Source organism: Struthio camelus, chromosome 1 (genome assembly GCF_040807025.1).
Source record: "Struthio camelus isolate bStrCam1 chromosome 1, bStrCam1.hap1, whole genome shotgun sequence".
Classification (NCBI taxonomy): Eukaryota; Metazoa; Chordata; class Aves; order Struthioniformes; family Struthionidae; genus Struthio; species Struthio camelus.
In genome coordinates, this window is record NC_090942.1 from 31,805,515 (window position 1) to 31,826,963 (window position 21,449).

A 21,449-nucleotide genomic window follows, 5' to 3' on the forward strand; every position below is an offset into this window, starting at 1 on the left:
ATCATCAGGGTTTTAATTGCTTTCTCTTTTTAAAATAATACTAGCTAAGAAGCATGAAACTGAGAATTTGTTTCACTGAAAAAAAGAGCTTTATTCCAGTGGCCAAACATACTGGTTTGTTATTTTAATGCTTATAAGTATTAGGCTTACATTCTACATGTTATAGAAAGAATATTACAGGCTTAGATGGATTTTACAAATAGAAAAATGTAGGTAATTGTTTGGCTCTATCAACCTTGGCAACATTCTTTTGCAATAACAATTATAAAATACATGCATTGTTATGTGCAAAATTATTATTTTCAGTTTTCAGTAACTTCTGTCTGCTATGATGAAACTAATGGGGGGCATGGATGCTTGCTATAATACCACATCAAATTCTTCATAAAAGAGATGTTATCAGGAGGAATAAAAATAAAGTTGCAGAAATTGGCCATAGGAAAGAAAGATCCAGATGGAGTCTTCTGCAGTTAGGACATATGTTAGAGTCCAGCCGGTGTTAATTGTGGTCTCATTTAATTTAATGACTGGAAAACGTTCAGACTACTTATTGACCAGAAATCAGCATAGGGTAGCTCCATCCATATATCCCAACCTTGTGCATCCTGATTTGGGGGATGCTGATATGTAGCATTCACAGTTTTCTGTCAGTCAGCAGAAAATCACCTATAGTTAAGAATCGTTATCAAACTCTTCAACCTGACTATGATATTTTGCTTTATTTCTTTAAATTTGGTCATCTCAGTTGCTGCTTAGATTGGTAAATTAGCTGTGGAACTATAAGGGATTTGTTAACTTCCTTCTTGGTGACTAGAACTCTAAGCTGCAAAATACAATTTAAACTGGTAACATTATGTTAAATTAAAACTTTATTTTAACCTGAAAGCTATAGGTAAAATAGTTATAACTCAGCTTTTGTCTGCTGGAGGCAGACAGGAGAGAGTAAGATGAGGGGAATGAGATAAGATTTTTTTTTCCTGTTCTCTTGCTCATCACCTTCATATGCTGGAAGTAAAACTGAACTGATGTTAACTTAATTCTACCTCTGCTCTAGCTGCATAGCAGCACTTCTCAGAAAAACAGAAATTTCATTGGTGTGTCCTTTGAGGGCTTTTTTTCTTAAGCTAAGGCTGTCTCTCTAATGGCTGTTTGGAGACCCATATAATAAAAATTAGAATTCCTCAGTCCTTTCCATGCACAAAAGAGTGAAGTGAAACCAGTAATTACCATGACATCAGCCTACTACAAGAACTCAGCTTTTATCGGGCATGAGCTGAAAGGTCTCAAATTCTTGCCTAAGCCCTGCGAGTCTTTGGGTTATCAGGTTTTCATGCTTTCTGCAGTGTGTTGTCGTGTGTATTATATTTCCCTTATCAGTTTGGGATTATGAAATTTAACTGCAAATGAATAATTGGTAAATGTGACCTTTCCATTCATAAATTGTCTGAAAACAGGTTATGACTTCAAGTATGTTCTTTTTAATACTATTTTTTTGGCTTTAAGTGATCGAATGAATACAATATTTCATATTAGTCGTTTGATATTCAGAGGTTACTATTCAATCTCTATAACACTTTCTGTTGGAGCTAATCTCTAAGAGAATAACTCACTTTTCATTAACTATTTCTTATGAACTTTGTTGAATCCAAACCCAGAAGTTGCTTCACAGTCGAATAATTTCAGTAATAGACTCAAAATTCATTGTGCACAGCTTTCTATATGATCACAGTTTTATTCATACAAACAATTTTGAAAAGCAAAGAAGGGTGTGAATATTGCTAAACTGAGATATGATTCAGTAACCTTTGCAAATGTTTTTCACACTATTTTTCTCCCAGGTTTTAGTTCCTGTGTTATAGGGGTTCTAAAAATACTAGAAATGCTTGTAAGCTATTTTCTGAATTCCTATATGCAAGGAACTTGAATGGAATGGTCCATTGCACAATGTTTTTTCTGCTGAGAGATACTTTTTATGCCACTCAAAAAAATCCATTAATTCCTAAAGGCTCAATCGTGTCTGGTTAGACACAGATTATAGAATAGCGTGGTGATGAGCTACATTTTCTAAGATAACCGCATGGACCGAGAGTGCCTCTGGAGCTTAGACTTGTACAGAGTCACAAAAAACTTCTCTTTCTAAGATAACCACATTGACCTGGAATGCCTCTGGATCTTAGACTTGTACAAAGTTGCGAACAACTTCTCTTCTCTTTCCTCAAGCCTATGAGGTGGATGCAACGATCTTCCCTATCTGAGGACTGAATATGGGGTTCTCAGATCTCAGTTAGCCTGATGTGAGGAGCAAAAATCATCACACATCATTATTTTCCATATAAACAACACCTAGTCTACTCCTTCCTCTCTGCCTACTCTTAGGAATTTAGTCACAATCAGATTAGGTTACTATCAGTTTGCTACTATTGTTAAAAATAAACATGGAATTTTATTGGACCTAAACATACCGTAACAAAGAAACTGCAGTTTAAGAAACCAGATCATGAAATTTCTTTGATAGGACGAGAAAAGTATGGTACAGATAAATCCTCTGGAAGGTTCATTATACACACAGAATTGTTGCTCGCTCACTTTGAAATAACATGTCTATGGCCTTGACATTTAATCAGAGCAAGAATGGCATTTATTGAATATCATATTCAGCAAATCATCAATTAAAATTACTTTTTTAAGGTCAGTAAAATGCAAAATGCTTGTTATTTTTGTGCAGATTTTTCTTTTATCACTTTTTATGCTTGTACTTTCCCCTGAAGACATGTGTTTGGGGCCTTTAATCACAGAATGGGCTTTTTATATATTTATCCCTCTCCCTTTCCGTCTCTGTCTCTGTCTCTCGTATATTTTATATATTTATTTTATCTGTTTATCTATCGGTCTATCTGTATCAATGCAAGACAAACCACAGGCAGGATTTTGTTTAAAAAGAAAGAGAACCATTTCTAAACATATATATTTATACCATTAAAAACAGTACTGAAACTGTACTTAGAGCAGGTATTAAGTTTATATAAGGACTCAAGTAAGGAACATGTGCAGAGCTATAGCACTGTCTCAAATACTTAGATACAGACAGATTGTACAAATTGCAATTTCTGTGCTATCATGAGTGGCTTTACATATCTATATGAAGTGTGCCTAAATTTAATAAATCCTTAGTAAAATCTCACTAATAAACTGATGAAAGGTTTGATACACTCAGCTACTCTGTATATTTCTCAGTAGAAATTAAGAATGTAGTAGTTGACTCTGGTTTTACTTGTTTAATAGAGATGTAGAATATGGTTTATTGGGATTTACATCTTTGGTAATTGTTTTGCATCTCAATACATAAAGAACTAGGCTGAATATATGCATAAAATATTAGAAATGCCATTAAGCAAATAATTCTGCATGAAAGTGAGAGATGAATTAATGCTATGCCTCTTTATACTGTTCAAACGCAAATTTTCCCCAATTATTTTACAATTGATTGCTCTATATTGTGGCCCAAGGGGATTCCAAAAAAAATCTGTTTATATGTTTCCTACTATTCTATTTCTGTAGTATGATTAAATTAAGCATCAAAAGAATACTTTAGTTATATGTTACTATAGGTAAATGATTTTAAATTGTGAGAGTCTAATTGTGTGTGTGTGTGTGCGTGTGTGTGTGTGTGTGTGTGTGTGTTCTGGACTAGCATATTCTAAGACATAGCACCTGAATTTATTGTGTTTATTTTTGTGCTATCTGCAACATTTTTGAAGTATATGTTGAGACAAAAAGCTTATGCTGTTGACCTTTGGACTGCCAGTTTGGAAACCAGCCCAACAGATAGCTAGCTATGTGGGGGTCTCTATGAATATACGTAGTCTAATCACAGACATATCATAAGTCTTTATTAATATCTGAGGTACATGTAACTTGTTTCTCAAAGCATAGATATATATTTAACATGTATCAGTCTACCCTCCCAATCCAAGAAGTTCCTATGCTACTTGACCTGTTCAAAGCTTCTCAGGACTTCTACAAATGTTGTTTTTCTTGTCAATTTAATATCAAAGTCTGCAGTTAGATCTCATTGCCAATCTCCCAATTCTTACAAAATTTTCTTCTGTGATAGCTGCAGAAAATCTGTATCTGAAAATCTGTATCTGTGCTTCTGTCTTCTTATTTCTGTTCCTCAATTTTTATATTCTTTCCTCATGTCCATGATGATATAGAAAAAAATCAGCAGAGATGAGTGAAATAGATAGAACAGCTAGTTCTAGTTAGTGAAAGTAGCTAGTTGAAAGAATTTCCAGCCATACATTTGTATGTTTATCATGCTTTTCTAAATCCAAAACATTTTTAGTTTTGTTAATTCTATTTCAACTACAAACTTAGAAATATTTTTCTTATCTGAATGGCACAATCTTCCTATGTCTGGGATGAAGGATCAAGATTTAACCAACTATTTTCCTATATTTTATCCAATAACAGTTTTTTTTAAAAAACAGAAAAAGTGCTCTGGAAGGTGGGAAAAAAACTCTTAAGATTCCTAGTTTGACCTTTTTAACTCATAGGCTACAACATCAGAACCCATAATGTGTGGCCCAATGAATCTTGTTGTTTTTGCCAGCATAGTGATACGTCTTCGGGAGACAGTGCAAACTGTTCTTGCAGAATTGCACATGACATCATGGTTCCTACCTGCTAGATGGTAAGGAATATAAATAGAGAATCGATTTAAATGTTGGTCATCCATTTCTGAAAGAATACCATAATCCATAAGGTGTTATCTAAACTACAAGTATCACTAGAATGGCTGATCTTGTCGCAGTGTTACAGAAAAGGAGTACGAGTCCTGCTTAGCTGCCTGTGCTGACTGCTTGGAAGGCCGTAGGTTGCTCTTTAGGACCATGTTATGGATCGCAGATAGGCAAAGAGACTGCTTTCCAGCCTTCCTTCCAGTGTGCTCATTGATGCCTGCGTTCGGTTGGCTCCCTGTTAGCATGCTGGTTGTTTTGTACTAGCATTCCAAGACATCTCTTCATAAATTACATAGGGCCTAGGCATCTAACAGAGGGTTCACTTCATTTAGGGGAGCAGATAATTAAAAGTTGACTTTGAAATGCCTGAATTCTTACCTTGAACGAAACCTTAACCTTTGAGAGGCGATGGGAATTGGAGACCTAACTTCTGACTGTGCTTTGGAGGATGGCATCTCCTACATCATTAAAGTGGTTTGGAAAGTTTTATTTGCTTACTATATGGCATAGAAGTATAATTGAATAGTAATAAAAAGAGAATGCAGGAAACAGCTGTTAGGCTGGACAGAGTATAAATGCTTCCTCACAGAAGTGTTACTCTTTTTTTCTAATTTACGCATAAAGCAATAAAGAAAATGAGACTGCAAAAAAGGTAAATGTAAAATTTATGAAACTAGTCTTTCTTTAATATACCTTCTTAAATTTTGGGAAAATATGTGTACAGGTTGTGACACTTAGTTCTCAATTCTCTGCGATGTTGAGAGATCCTGATAAAAGTGCATGGCATTATTCTTTTATAGGCTGCTCTGTATCTCAGAAATAAACTGAGTCACATGTGGCAGTTGCTAAGGTAACTATTTTTTGCATTTCATAGAAAAAGTCCAAGAATAAAACATATGTAAATTGACAGTATGGAAAGCAGTATCATATGCAGTCTCATATTCTCAATTTGTTTTTCATGGTTTTCCTCTGTTAGTCCTTTTAGATCTGCTTCAGCTTTTACCTTGAATCTCTCCACACACTTGTATCTTGCATGGCTCAGAAAATAATTTAAACATTTAGTTGCTAAGCTTAACCTGTCTATCAAACTATCTCTACTTGCTGTCAATAAGATAAAACTGTGATTGGTGTTGGTGCTGGTAGTATTCTCTGTGCGTGATTATCAGGTTATGTGAGCAGAAATCTAATTTTAAAAGTTGTTCTATGCATTTAAATACAACTTCTTGTAATTGTTCAAATGCCATTAAGCATCTATTTTGAACATAAGTATTTGAGTGAAAAGCCAACAGGCACTTAGAAAGCTGAGCTTTCATTGTTCACAGAAGGGAACAATTTAGGGCTTGAACGGGAGTTCCAAGCTTTTCTGTGCCTGTTTTGGAAAATGTCTGGTAATGAATTCTGCAACTTGTTGTGTAATGAGAAATGTATCCTTATTATAAGAAGAAATAATTTCATAAGGTATCATTAACCAATATTTGATTTGAATTAAATCTAACATATTTTAATCCCAGTGAATGGCAACAAGGCAGATTTTGTCAGACGACTATAACGGTTATAGCTAAGAACTAGTCTACGGCTCTATATCAGTATTATTTTGGTAAAACACTTTATGCTTCTGCAACTTATTTGTACTCTTTAAAGTCTTCTTAGGCTTTTGAATTTATAGTATGCTTGTGTTGGAGTATTGATTTAGAGACTTCATGTAATACCAGTGATTAATATAAGAAATACTATTTAATTTTTGCAGAAATATCTTTCCTTAGAACATTATCCTTTGCTTTTAGTAATGGCAAAGAGCAGAGGTGCAAACTGTTGATGGATTCTAATGAGAGAAAAATACTTCAGTGGTTTACCCTTCCTCCCTCTAAACTTAGCACTAAATAAATCTCATTACTGTGATTTTATATATGTTCAGATCCTAGAACATATGCTTATGCTATGAGTGATATTAGAGACAATTCTATAATTTAGTGCTTGCAGCTAATTTCTGCCCCGTTTTACACTTCATGGCTTCAGTAAAGTTACATATAATATTAGCATGACTCTAGTTTGTCATCCTCTGCACATTGCTGTCTTTTTTTAAAGATCAGGATCGAAAATGATATTGACTTAATTATCTATATGAAGGTCCTCTAAATACTAGGCTACTGTAATTGACTGGTTCATGTTTCTTAAATTACTCTGGTATAAGTAATTACTGGAAGAACCTTGATATTGGAGATAATGCTGAGAAACTCAGCACAAATAATAGCTTTAAACTGGCAAGATTTTAAGTTTAAGTTGTGTAAAGAGTGAAACAGATTACACGTAGTCACAACATGAAATAGTGAATAAATACCACTCTAGGAAGTGAAAGCCAAAGGTTGGCATGATAGTCAGAACTTAATATGAAGACGTCATTATACTAATTCTAATTCACTCTTGCTAATACTATATTTTCAATACTGTATATAAAACTATAGTTTATTCAGCTCAAATGTGTGGAATACTCTGAACACGTGATTGAATAGAATAACAAAGATTATGAATTAAGATGGTAATGTCCCAGAGAATTGTTCTCCTCCGCTACTAGAAAATATTGATTTCTTTTATCTGAATAAATACAATGTGTTACTTTCAAAGATATAAACAAAATAGGAAGGCATTTAAACAACTGTTGTTATCCTCGTGGGATGTCATCAAATTACCTTTCTCTTGGTGGGTAACAACAAAACAAATACTGCTTCATGAATAAATAAAGTTCCTTTATAGCTGTTAAGATTCTGGCAGACTGTCTCACTTCTCAGAATTTTTGACTCCATACTGTTGGGTCAGAGAATAAAATCAAAGCATATAGCAAGAAAGACTGGCACTGTTCTTTCACCTCTGGTAATATCTTAATTGCTGTCATCATTCAGTAATACTAAGACATCTAATCAGGCTCTGAAGAAGACAGTTGTGCTGTAGATTGCCGCTTAAGAAAATGTGGGCAAAGGAGCAAGTCCCTCTCTTATAAAGATCATGGGATCATAGGATAGATAGTTCCGGTTAAAGGGGCCTCAGAAGGTCTTTAGACCAATCTCAGGCTCAAAGCAGGGTCAGCAGTTATGTCAGACTAGCTCATGGAAGGCAGAATTTGGCTTTAGAGTTTCTTCCCACGTTGGTATGCGGGATTTATTAATCTTATCCCAAGACTTTCCCATTTGACAGAGATCATAGCTGGTTTTGGTCCATGTGGATTCAATACAGTACTTTAACTTGCCAAGCAAAATTTATATTTAAGCAATGCTAATACAAGCAAGATTTATCTTTTATGGCATTGAATATTTTCCTCAGTCCTGAATATTAATGACTCCTTATTGCTTCTCTTGAAATATCTACATTTCAATTAATAATGGACCAGAAGACTCTACAAAATGTACTCAGACTTTTAGAAAGTTTCACTAGCCTGTCTGTGAGAGATTAAATAACACCTCTGAGCATTTATATGACAACTTTTATATAGCTACCATTGAGTAGTTCTGATCAGATAGTCTACAATCCTGACATAACTACTATCATTTCCCATACATAATTGTCATGTGTTTATGACACAAATCCTGTATTTCCATAGACCTTCTATCTGTTTCTACTGTTTTATATCTTTGTGCTGTTACTAGAATTAATAAAACTGATACACCAACATAACACGTTGTGTTGAGAACTGATACAAAACAAATTAAAACCAAAGGAAAGACTATAAAGACTTAATGCACAACCACTTGAAGTAATTGCAAAGATTTTGTTTTCTGTGAACTTTGGATAAGCCTCAGAGACTGTCAGAGTAGTGATGAAGAGTAACACTTGAAATAGAGAAAGTTTATGAGTTCTCCAACCTTTAAAAGAGCAAAAAGGTGCTTTAGTGTAGAACAGAAAGCCAAGGCCTGTGTTGGCACTGAGTTTGATGGATCTTTATACTTCTATACTTCAGTTGAGAGTCTAGCCAAGAACCCTAAACGCACCTGAGAATTTGGGCGCTGTATAGGTAAATGAACGTTCCAACAACTAAATCTTTGAAATTACATATAACTTTCCTTCTATATTCTAGTTATGGTTTACAGTTAAGTGATACCTACTGAAGGCAGTATTTTCCCTACAGAATGCTATTATGCTATTAAATTAATATTTAAATGTCTAAAACCAGCACCCAGATCTGGATTGTATCAAGAAGCTTCTGAAGGTAGTGGGAACGTTAGACGGTCAGCAACTTTAAAATGTAAACTTTATTAGAGCTAGTTCTTTCATCTAAGTACCTAAATATAAACTGAAAAACCTTTCACTGACTCCCACATTTAAAACCCTTGTTTTAAAACACAGAACATATATGAAAGTTTTCTACTCTATTTTAATGAATATTTTCCCAGTAAAATCACATATTTTTAACTGGTATACTATATAAATAATTCAATCCTTTTTAGATCAGCTTCTAAATGTAACTGATGAACAAGATTAGTAATGTATATAAAAAAGTTAGAAATTATATAAATCATAGAAAAACGTATGGAAATAAGATCTATAACTTCTGTCTTTAAAACAATATTATTGTATATCCCTTCTCTTGAGTGCTCAGGAGAATTAAGTTGAACTCTTACTGCTACTACTGGTAGTAATAGGAATATGTCCTTGATGTCCATGCTGCTTGGACATAACTTTTCACTTACAGTTACAGTGAGAACCACGTGTTTTCATTTTGAAACATGAGTGTAATTCCTATGAGCTGTATTCAAGGTAAGATTAATTCAATTAAATATTGAAGAGGCTTGCTTCTTCTCATCAGGACTGAGGATACACTGGTTTCCAAATACAAGTGTTTCCTCACACTGGCAAAAATGAATGCACCATAGTGGCCAAATGTTTAGTATAACCCTGTTTAATTAAACTCCATTTGACCAGAAGTGGAAAACCAGGTTTCTTTCCACAATTGCTCAGAGCATGGCACTTGAAAAACTACCTAGCCGTCTTTTCCTTGGGTATGGCCTGTGATTTCAAGCTTCTCATAATAACTGCCTGGGTGGATTCCCTTTCACCTGTAGTGCCTTTTTTCAGAAAGTTGAGGATGTCCCTCTGAATGTTTTAGACAGAGGCTTGTACTTTAAAGTATATAATAATTAAGATTATTATAAACAGGAAGAAAGGTCTCAAAGAGTTATTTGTCTTCCTTTTTTTGCTGCGTGAGTGGAAGTGAAGCAACATGATGAGTTTCGTATACCTAGATTGAGAAAACAGTGAAAACACCAAAAAGTAAAGAGAACACCTTTTAAGAATCCCTTCTGCATATATTGACGTCAATAGGAATTTTGCCATTTATCAGAAAAGGAAATAAAATTAAACCCAAGGATGGCAATTCTAAGGACCATCTGTGACAGGTTTCTGGATTGTTCTATCTGGTATGGAAATGTGGTAATGGTAACAGTTTCATTTTGTTTGTTTTTAGTAGAGAGTTCTGCTATAATTACTTTTATGCAGAACTATGTAAAAACAATGTTAATGGGGAAAGCAGAAACAAACACAATTAGCAAAAAATCAAGAAGGAATAAAAGCTAACAATTTCAGTTAAGGCTCCCACAATGGGTTTGACCCAGTCTAATTGTACTGAGATATTTGAACACAACAGAAATCACCAGCAATACACAGTATCATCAGCTTTAGAGGTACAAGAGAGGGCAATTTATGCCTTAGTATCTGTGCCTAATGAAGCAAAATTATAGATATTATCTGAATTGTTAATCAGATTTTCTTTAGCTTATATCTTAAAGTTGTTTGAACATACGCTTTACACCTTTTCCTATTTTATTTGTTTGCGGTTAGCTGTAATAGAGTGTGTATTATAAAATGAAAGTGTACCTGTTACAGAGTAGAAACTGGTATTTGATTTTAATTATGCTTTAAAGGGATAGAAGCATCTGTACCAGTATGGACACAGATGCATTGGCTCTCCTAACCACTGCTGAAATAGAGCGGGCGGTGTGGAAAAATTGAGGCTTGGTCTGAACCCTGGACTCTTGAAGTCAAGTTTTAGCAAGGTGTGCAGTATTTTAAAGGGAGCACAGCAAAATATTGAGGAAAGCTCATTATTTTAAAATTAGTCTATGCACTAATCCCTAAGGGGATCACTTCCTATCAGAGTGGCTGGGGGTCTGTGGAAGTGAAAAATGTAAGACTATCGCTCTGCAGTTCTACAGATTGACTAGCTCTTATTTCTGCCAGAGAACTACAGGGTTCAGCAGCTTAGCTGCTGCTCTTGAAGGACAGGATATTTTTGCTGGTATGTTTTTGGAGTTTAGAGTCTGTTCCTAGACTAGTATACTGAATATCCCTTTTGTCTTTTATTGCACAACAAAAATGAAACAACTGAAAATGTGTGTTTGTCTGACATAATACTGATGACTAGGTAATCTATATCCAAGCAACAGTCAGAAGAATATGTTGCCTGCATTATATGCGTTGGGTGAAATTGCTTTTCAGACAAACATTTCTAGCTTTATAGGTCATTATATTTGCAATTACCTCATTTTGTCTTCTCTCTCATCATAAGGATACCTCTATAAACTGGTGCGATGGTCATTAATCATTTCACCTCTCAAGTGCTGTAGTGTTTTAGTCTTGTATTTGTGCTTACCAGTAAGTAACTGGCCTAGCAAACTCAAATGAAGTGAATATGAAATTACCATATTCCAGAGTGTCATGAAATGTCTATTATAACATCTCAGCTGTCTTTTTTCAAAATTAATAGGGAGTGTTCTGGGTAAAAAGAAATATATATGCAAAATAAGTAGTACACTGAAACTATCTCGGATAAACTTGCAGCCTTCTGCATAGAGGATAACCTGAAGCTCTGTTTTCCTCTAAACCGGTATTAAATGGGAGTTACGCAGATAATGTTCCTCAGGCTCCCCTGGTAATGAAACACCACTTGACAGCTATTTTACTTTTCACACTGCAAGTCTTGTTTGCTTAGAATGTGATAAGAGAAAATATTGTACATTATAAACCCATTATACTGTTTCTGATACAGTTCGTTTCCTAACCTGTTTCTTTCCTCAACCAAAGCAGGGAAGGAAGAGGAATTTTTAAAGCACTGGCTGATTTCTATATGGGACACGTGAAAAACGGCAGTTCCATGTTGCTTGGCATGTTTGGAGCTGCTGTTGCAGAGGGAAGAGGTTTTTCTGGAAGGCCCAGCCCCATGTGAGGGCGCTCCCTCAAGCAGAACTATGAGACATTTCTGTTCATCCTTATTCAGGGAAGCAGTTAAACTTACTTAAGTGCCTCCCGATTCCAGGATATATTTCTTGTGCTGTCTTGAGTAAAGATGACTTTTTGTTTTAGCACCGTAATGACAAAGCTAACCAATCTGATTGTCAGCTGCAGTTTTCTCTAATCTCTCAAAACCCTACTAGAAGAGCCCCTGTTATTTGCTGTGTACTGCCATCACGTTGCCTTTGTAAAGACTATTAGGAGAGTCAACCTCTCTTATACAGGATGATCACTATTTTGTGGTGATTCAAGTAAGTCCCAGGGCGCAGCTTTGCTCTTCCTGGTGTGTGTGTATATATTTGTTATGTGTTCTATTACCTGATGCTTATTCTAGATTATTATTCTGTAATTTATTGAACAGGTGACTTCTGAAATTGTCAGGTCTCTTGGCAGAGAATCGTATAAATGTTCTTTCTTTTTTTTGTTGTTTTTGATACTAGTAGCTGGATGTCCAGAACATTTTTCGTACAGCTAAACTTAAGACAGATATTTTTACCAAATGTTTTAGAGACTCTAATGTATTTCCTGGCAGAGTGGTTGTTATTCACATGACAAGAACCCTCTCGTAAAAGACTCCTGGGGTGAAACTAATAATCAGTAGACATTTTGAAAAAAATCCCCTGTAGCATTTTACTCAGCTTTGCAGTGTTTACCTCTAAATACAGATGCTTATGCAGGGAAGGGAGCTGCTAAATGTTTTCTTTTGTGCCAGTGTTGTCAAAAAAACGTTCCCCAGTTTGAGTGAGATTGTGGTAGTTGGGAGCAGAAAGGAGAGGAAAATTCTATTCTCTTCTAATTCAGAGGTCAGTAGAGTTAAGCTACCATTAAATTTGGGGCAGATATTTTAATGAATTCCATAAGTATCGCAATGGAGTAGAAATAATGGGAACACAGAGAGGCTATTTCTTATTTCCTTTGAATTATAGCGTTACTGCTTCTGGCCAAGCAGTTACAGCAAACAGGCTGGCTGAAAGGGAATGAATTTTATTGAGGCAAATCTTTGATGAAGAATAAATATTTCAAAATGAAGTATAATTGTTTCAATAATACATTATATTACTTTCTCTTTATGAAATTAAACTGTTTCCACTTATTTCAATGTCTTTGCATTTGTTTATGCTTTGCAACAAACGAGTGAGCAGGTTCAGGAATGGTAAGGGTGAGAGCGTATCTGTAGCTTGTTCTTCCAAACATTTTGTAAATTAAAACTAAGAAATCATAAAATAGAAGTAAAGGAGCCTGGTAAATATAATCCTTTTTATCAAATGATACCTTCTGTAGCTGCATGAACAGAAATGTCTTTAAACATTGAGAGACCAAAACATGTGCCCATGCTGACTATCTCTTTATATTCCTTCACTGTCCACTTAATTATGGTTGATTTATTATATAGTACCATCTTCCATGTGTAAAGAACATGAAATCATGTCAGGAGAGGGTAATTGGATCAAGGAAAACTGTGAAAGTAGTTTGGGTTTCACCCACATGAAAATGCTCTTTCTCACCAGGTGACACACTCAGCTGATCCACAGAGAACCCAAAGTGGGATAATCTTATTGACCTCCATACTGGATCTTCATCTGATGCAGATCAGTATAGCTCCATGTGCTTTAATGAACGTGCATCAGTTCAGGTCGGCTGAGGAAATGAATTAAAGGTGGTGACACTGATGATGCACCACTTGCAGATCTTACAGATTTTCTGTATAACATTGACATTCCTACTGTTTGTTTAAAAAGTTTTTGGTGTCAAGAATATTATGGAAATGAACAGAAAATGTTTTACAATAGAAGCATTTAACAATTTGTGGACTGGTGAGCTATATACAGGGCATGGTAATTCATTTTTACAGTTACATTATATTACAGTTGTAATGAACACTATTGATTTTCTATTAATACTAATATGTTTAATGACCTTTCTAATGGCATCTGTCACTAGTGTTTCCTCTCAAATTCTAGTGGCATTTTCCTTTCAGTAAAGTAAGGGATTACTATTCTCATTGTATTGTTAGAATGAAAATTACTATTCTTTTTAAAGTAATATGGTGGCTTAAAGATTTAATCAGTTAAAAAAGAAGAAATTTATGCTTTAGAAGCTGTCCATATTTTGGAGAAATCTTCTCGCTGAGAAAATAGTTGTTTGAGCATTACGTGTCAGATTAGCTTTTTATTATCAGATTTTGCTAATTAGTAATAAGTAGGATTTGTAGAGTTTCAGTGTTAAATTGTTTCTCTTAGGTGCTTTTCCTTTCAGAATTAAGACAGAGCTTGTCCTAAGGAAGCTCTTTGTTTTCCACTGCTTATTTTCTTTTATTGCATTAGGCACTATAAAACTTCAGCTATTAAACACCAACAATTTAAAGTTATGGTAGTTCTCACCAAGCAGGGAAGTGTTGGATTATTGCCAGATTCACTACTAATATAACTTTCAGGGTAAGAGTCATAGAAAGTGACTGTGAAACTGTTAAATGACTTGTTCTCACTCTTGGAACTACGTAATTTTGTCCTCTGTGTCTCTCGATAATCACAAGTGATTTGCAGGACATCAGTATTTTCATAAACTACTTATTCTAGATCTGTTAAGAAAGGTTCCACATGATATGTATGAAGTGCATTACAGGTAGAAACATCTTCCAGTTAATCTGGTCTAATTCTGGTGCAAAAGAGACATACTTCTGGGTACTCCAAACAGGCACGCTGTGATGTCATTCTCAAATCTACCACTCTGAAAGACGGTACTTTGAGGGTTGCCATAACAACATCAGCCAGTCATTGTCTGACACTACAACATTATTGCAGGAGCTTTTAGGGAGTATTAACCAAAATAGAGTCACCATGCATTTTGGTTAGTATGGTGGGTAAGAATGTCTGAGCTGTGTACTCAGACACTAAATATACATCATATTTTCTCTGTACATGTATGATTGGAATGACCACATTTTTCTGAAACTCTTTGGAATATCTGTGCAGTATTTTAAAGTAGTATATTACAGTACATGTGGCAAAAATGGTGTAAAATGGTCTGAAGTTATGCATATTTACTTAGTGTTTATGTAATAAAATGAGTTAAGATAGTGATTCAGAAAAGCTGAGTGTGTACCATGATATATAATAGAAAAAGTTTCATCTGAGTAGTCCTTTGCATGCAGCATGAAGAGCTCACAATCAGGTTTTCTTCCTTATTGTATACCACATTCTGCAAAAATCCAAACCGTAGCTTGAAATTCATGTTTAAACAACTAAAATACACATGAGATGTGGGTGGAAGAAGAATATTTAATTACTCGAACCAGAAATTACGGTTTACATAATAAAAAAAGCCAGCGTGCTTTAAAGAGATTTCATACATCTGAACCAGAGAAAGCAAGCTTGCCAATAGCAGGAGCTAATGCTTCAATACCTTTCATTTTATACTCTGAAAAGGAAACCTCTTCTTAAGCTCATTCATTTTCCAGAGGGAAAATCGAATGCTGTGGTGTATTGTCAGAGCTGCTTTATTGTCACCATTTGCAAAGGTCACCTGAATTAATTGACTTCTTACCATACATATCGTTAAGGTACCCGTTTCCTGACATTTATGGAAAGGTGGCAGGCTTACAGCCATTGGCTATCTGTTGAGGCTTGTTTCACAATGTTTGTTTCTCAGAAAACAGTAACTCTAAAATTGCGAGCAAATGATTGTATTGCTGCAGAGAAGCAGATTCTCTCTGATGTTCGCTAAGGTGTGCAGGAGTCGGGGGGGGTGCAGGAGAGATACCGGATAAATAATTTGAATACTGATCAGTTTTTAATACACATAACATTCTGGAAAACAAACCGAAACATGCAGGAAGATTGAGGTTGTATTTCTTTTCGCTTTGAAGCATGCATTAGATAGCTAACCTGCGTTTTGCATGGTGTAAAGTAAAATCTCCCTCTGGCTTTCGCTGGTGCATGATCCACACTGATGGACTTTACTGAATGGGTTTTCATCTTAAGTGCTGCTAAGGTACCCTTATACTGGATGAAAGGAATGACAAGCACATGTATAAACACAAACACACTAGGCAACAGTAGCGCTGGCATGGAATTTTATGTTGATTAAATTCGTTAAATAGAAAATAGTTGTCTCTTTCCTAGCCCCCTGCGTTTACTGCCCCCTCAGTCTCCTTATATTGGCTTCTTCTCTTTCTGACCACCAGTGCTGGGCAAAAACTCAAACTAGACATGTGAAAACAAAGACATTGAAAGCAAAGACAAATAGTTTTGAGCTTTCCTGCACCAAAACAGGCAAAGGTGGTACAGTGATGAATTTGCACAATCAATCTGCTTATATGAAAATACATGTTAGGGGCACCCTGCTGCGATCGTGTTAATTACCAAAGAAGATTAGAACTCTTCTGCTTAATGCGATGCTTTTTACCTAGCGCGGCCGTTCCAGCTGCATTAGTAATCAGACATTCACGCTGTCCCTTCTGACTGGAAAGGGGATGTTTTTAAGGGAAGTCATTTACCACAGTGCTTCAGATGTAGCCTGGCAGAAATTCAATAACTGTTTGTGATATGCTCATTCAGCCTCACTGCTCGGTGGCTTTTAGGTCCTGACATAAACAGCATTTCCCGTATTCCTAGCAGTGGAGAGAAGGAAGGAGGCTGTCCTGTATCGTGTTTTATTGGTTCCAAAATACAGAGCAACTGTGTAATTTGATTTTGCATCTGAAACATCGGGGAAACGTTCTCCCTTTGTAACATTTTACCCTTTGATGTTCTTCCAGGCTGACAAATGCACAAATCTGATAGTCTTGCAAGCATATTTAGATCATCTCTGACACAAAAAAGCAAATTGCATTTGCATTTCTGTTTAGAAAGTAAAATGAGGAAATAAGCCAATAAAACAACTTTACAAAAAGAGGTCGGGGGGAGAGTTTACCAGGTATGATAATAATCAGGATAACATTTTAAATAAAGAGGAACTTACCCTATAATTAGAGTAGTTTCAAAGCTGGAGGAGTTCTCGCATCTCTGTAATTTTGATTCCTTAGTTCAGGTAACCACATACTTCTATTTCTGCCAGAGTCTGAAGAGACGTGCATACATGTATGCACGTGTGTGATTTTGCGTGTGTGTGTGTGTGTGTGTGTGTGTGTGTGTATAATGATATATGATACAAAGACGTATCTGCTGATATCCTACAACACGAGAGAGACGCCGCGCTGCCAGCTGAGATCCCTTACGTTTGCCAGAGCGCTGTTGCTGCCTGAGGCTCGCAATCCAGCGGGGAGCGGGCGAGCGAGCTGCTCGCTAGCTCTTCTTATTTCTCCTTGTTTCCATGGTGGTTAGCGGTGCATCGTTCAGCCGCCCGGTTGTCACACTGACATGGTGCTGCCTGCTCAGCGGTCATTAATAACTGAGCCCCTTCCACTCCCCAGAGAGGAGCCAATGGCTTCGGCGTGCCCCGCTGCAGCGTAGTACGCGCGGCTGCGCCAGCCTGGTTGGCCGTGGGAAGCTGTCTGTTACGTGACACTGCTGCTTCGGCTTCGGAGACGCGAAACAAGCCTCTCCACGCTTCCAGATTTCTCTTCCGATTTGTGGGAGTTACAGGGCATACTTCGTGTTTTTTTTAGCACAGCTCCGGAGATTTAAACTCGGTTTTTCCCGTATAGAAGGAAGGATGTATGAGACATGTAAGGAAGCTGTCTGTGTTCAGAACAACTGATTAGAGATCAGTAAACTTCTGCAAAGGCTGCTGTAGTTCAAAGGATACCGTGCGTTGGATCCATTCAGGAAAACCTCCCCCCCACCATGTCATTTTGTTGCTTTTTTTTATTTTAAGAAAAATACATTTCTCCAAATGTTATACAATTTTAGCGTTTGTTACATACACGTATCAACAGAAAGTAAGGGCAATAATGCACCTTTCTGAAAAATGAAAATTCAGAATGAATAAACTGAGGAAGGGAGTGGTTAAATAAAACCTGTTTCTTTCCATCTCTGTCTGCCTGACTCTCTGCTTTATGGCCATCTAATTAAGTAAACAATGGACTGCACAGATTTTCTTCCCTTCTTTCTTTCTTCCTTCCTTCCCTTCTCCCCTCTCCCTTTTCTTGTGATGTACTCATTGATAAAGAATTTTTTTTCTATTTGTTCTGTATCTTTGGACAAAGGGCATGCAAACTACAGTTTGCTCCCGTGGAGATTTCAAAAATATGAAATGATTCACAGAAATGTTTTCAATTTCACAGAAACGTACACTGAAAAATATTATTACTTCTCCTAGAGATACAACATTGTAAGTGAAATGTTATTAGGAAAAGTCTTTTATTTTACATATTGTTTTAGGTGAATGGAATTAGTTTGTAAAGGGGGATGAACAATAGTGAGATACAAACGGTTGGTTGTCAACAGGTCAAAAATAACGAAATATTGGCTATCCTGCATGTATTTAGTACTACAACCCTGATTGAGACAGGCCACCCTCTAGTGGACTAAAGTGAAATGTGGCTCTCATTTCGCATAGGCTTTGTTTGAAGAAAGTTGTGTCTAGTGATAGTACAAAAACATTTCTGAAGATTAGCAAACAATGTAAATTAAAGCACATTTGCAATGGCAATGGCACCAAAATTCTATTATAAAATGGTTATTATTTTATGAACTCTCTATATTATTTTGATTCACTTTGAGATTGTGCAATGCATTTTTGTTTTTATTCTCTAAGAAAATGATTTTATACTTTATACAATCACTTATTATGAAAAGTGAATTAAAGTGATGCCGTCTTATTCAATAACTATCACTTTGTTATATTTGGTTAGGGTAAATTTTGCAAAACCAATCCTGATTGACTTACTGGTACTTACAATAGTTGGGCAGTAATGAAGCACTTTGTTTTCCTTCTCCCTCAAATTTTTGGATGCTGCACTTGAGGTAATATCGGGACCAATGATTAAAATTCTTTAAAGATGTCGGTAGTTCAGTTTTTATACCACATGGATAGCTGAGTAGGGCAATCTCATATATGAAATAAGGGCTCTTAAGTGGCAGGCTGCAAATTCATGAAATATTCAAGTGTGGGAGGAATGCTGTTTGGCCCTTCCATTTGCTCCAGTTCTCTTATTACAGACATTATAATTTTTTCTACTGGGAGTTAAAGGAGTAACAGGCAATATAACAAAAACACTTGGTGTCGACCCATCTTTGGCTACCTCTCAGTTCTTCTTGCCCTTACCTGGGGGCTGGGAATAGGTGCTGCTGTGGAGAATGCCTCAGGCCAGAAAGATTTCACGTCACCTACTTTCTGCAAGCTCAGGGTTCATCAGTGAAATCTTGTCTCTCCTTTGCCCCTATGAGATAATTCTTACAGCCTTTGATAGTACTATTCACCGCTATGAGCTGCAAATAGAAAACATTGTATACCTAATGCTTGAAGCCCTCCCTGCCTCCTGATGTTCTCTACCAAATGCTACACAACATGCTCACTTTCTAATGGGACAGTGCTCCGGATGATGTAAGGAAAGTGCAACCGAAAGCCAGAAAAATAAGACTTCTTGCCAAGCTTGCCTCAACAGGAAAAACAGAAATCATTTGTGATCCCAGCCGTGTGATTAGTCACATCTATACCATGACAAGAGATGTAAACCTGTGCTACAGGGATGAGGTGGGGTAGAAAAGAGAAAATAAGAGATTTTCAAAATCTCTGGGCAAAAATTAAAATAAGGAAAGTGTTCTGTCAGAGCAAACTAGGGAGTGCTATTACTTCAATGGAAAAGCAGAAGATCTGTGGATGAGGGAAAAAGTGGAACTACCGTTGTTCTACATGAATGTGCTCCTGCATTTTGCCCCTAATCTCACATAGTCGCTGTCCTTCATTTAAAATCTGGCTTTCTGGTTAAAATGAGAATCATGCAAAAACAGATTCAATGATTTGACATGTGAAATTCAGATGTGTTTTTTCCTACATGAAGGCTGATTGGTATGGCCTATGTAATTGGAGGGCTAACTAATGAAATCAGTTAAAGCATACTCATAAGAGAATGAGTTGTTATGATAGCGTATATATGCAATTAAAATATCTCCTTGATGGAAGTACATTTACATGTTAACTAAAATATTATGATATCATCATAAAGTTTTATTTTATAAAAAAGTGGAATAATTGAATTTTTCTTTTTTTCTTTTTTTTTTGCTAAGGAATAAATTTTTTTCAAATTATCTGCAGAAGAAAAATACCCTTTATAACTAATACAATTATCATGATTAAGATTCATTAAGCTATTTTTCTGCTGATTTTACTACAGTGTTTGCTGCTTTTAAAATAGCAACGTAATCTATTTCATCAGAATTATATGTATAGCTTATTAGGTTACAGGATAGAAAAGAATCCCTTAGACTGGGAGAGATATGGTGAAAGTAATGTGTGCTAACTCCAGGTATTTATTTTGCATGCGTTTTTTCTGATTACTGAGTGCACATGAAAATAAACTAAATAATTACTTGTTTTTAATGTATAATTAATGATGCATTAAAACTTTAGTTATTAAAATATAGTGGGTTTTTGTGCATGCAATTTTGATAAAGTTGGAAGGAGATTTCAAAACTTTTTTCTGTTTTTGTGATATAAAAAGGATGGAGTATCTCTGGGCTTTATCATTAATATGCTGTATGCTTATTGTGGTTCCACGAATTAACGGTGACCACCTCCAGTATTTTTCAGCACTGAGAACACAGCTCCATTGTGGAAACCAGCAAGTATAGTTAAAGACTGAAATAAAATACTCTGCAGTTAAAATAAAAAGCCAAAAGTATGTGATTTAAGTTATAAGGTGAAGCACTTCATATTAGGAATTAGCAATTAAAAAACTATTTTTAAGTAATCATCTACACAGTTTTTGCCCAAGAATGAAAGAACAGGCACTTTTTGAATAGCTTTATTCATTATTGAAATACATGCCCTCCTCATGGTTTCTGAGGTGCCATAACTACAAGTAAGAGGGCTGAGTGACGGCTCTTTGCTCTCTTTCTTCTTATAGCCCTTAGAATAAAAAAGAAAGGAGCTGATGTTTAAGACTAATTCTCACCATTTCTTCAAAGCATACCATTAGTGTATCTTCCATGTGAGGTGTGGGGAGGTATTCTTTTCTGAAGCAGGTTTCAGAATTGCTCTGAGGCAAGAAAATCTCTCCTGTGACTTCCTCAAGGTTATTAACAATAGCTATTATTATGGTTATTATTTATTATATATTAGTTATTATAACTATAGTTATTATTAACTATAGGAGTTACGATGCCTGATTTACTTGGAAGAGAGACATATGTGGCACCACTTCCTGTAACCCCATTCTACCAGCATTTTCAGTGCTGCTTATGCAATGTCATCAACCTGACACTATGTACGTTTTCTAGTATGGCAGCACCTAGCTATTGACATTTTCCTAAAAGTTATGCTTCCATGTAA

General features: G+C 35.8%; 2 protein-coding genes across 3 annotated transcripts in view; one reads left to right on the plus strand and one right to left on the minus strand.

Moving 5' to 3' along the window:
- The window catches only part of LRRN3 (leucine rich repeat neuronal 3), a 36,296-nt gene extending 18,743 nt beyond the window's left edge, over nucleotides 1–17,553 (minus strand). The window contains exon 1 of the mRNA XM_009689218.2: nucleotides 16,977–17,553. The gene's annotated coding sequence lies outside the window, so the exon portion shown is untranslated. The remainder of the gene's footprint in view (nucleotides 1–16,976) is intronic.
- Nucleotides 1–21,449, plus strand: part of IMMP2L (inner mitochondrial membrane peptidase subunit 2) — a 488,691-nt gene that overhangs the window by 228,744 nt on the left and 238,498 nt on the right. The gene's annotated exons all lie outside the window — the stretch shown is intronic.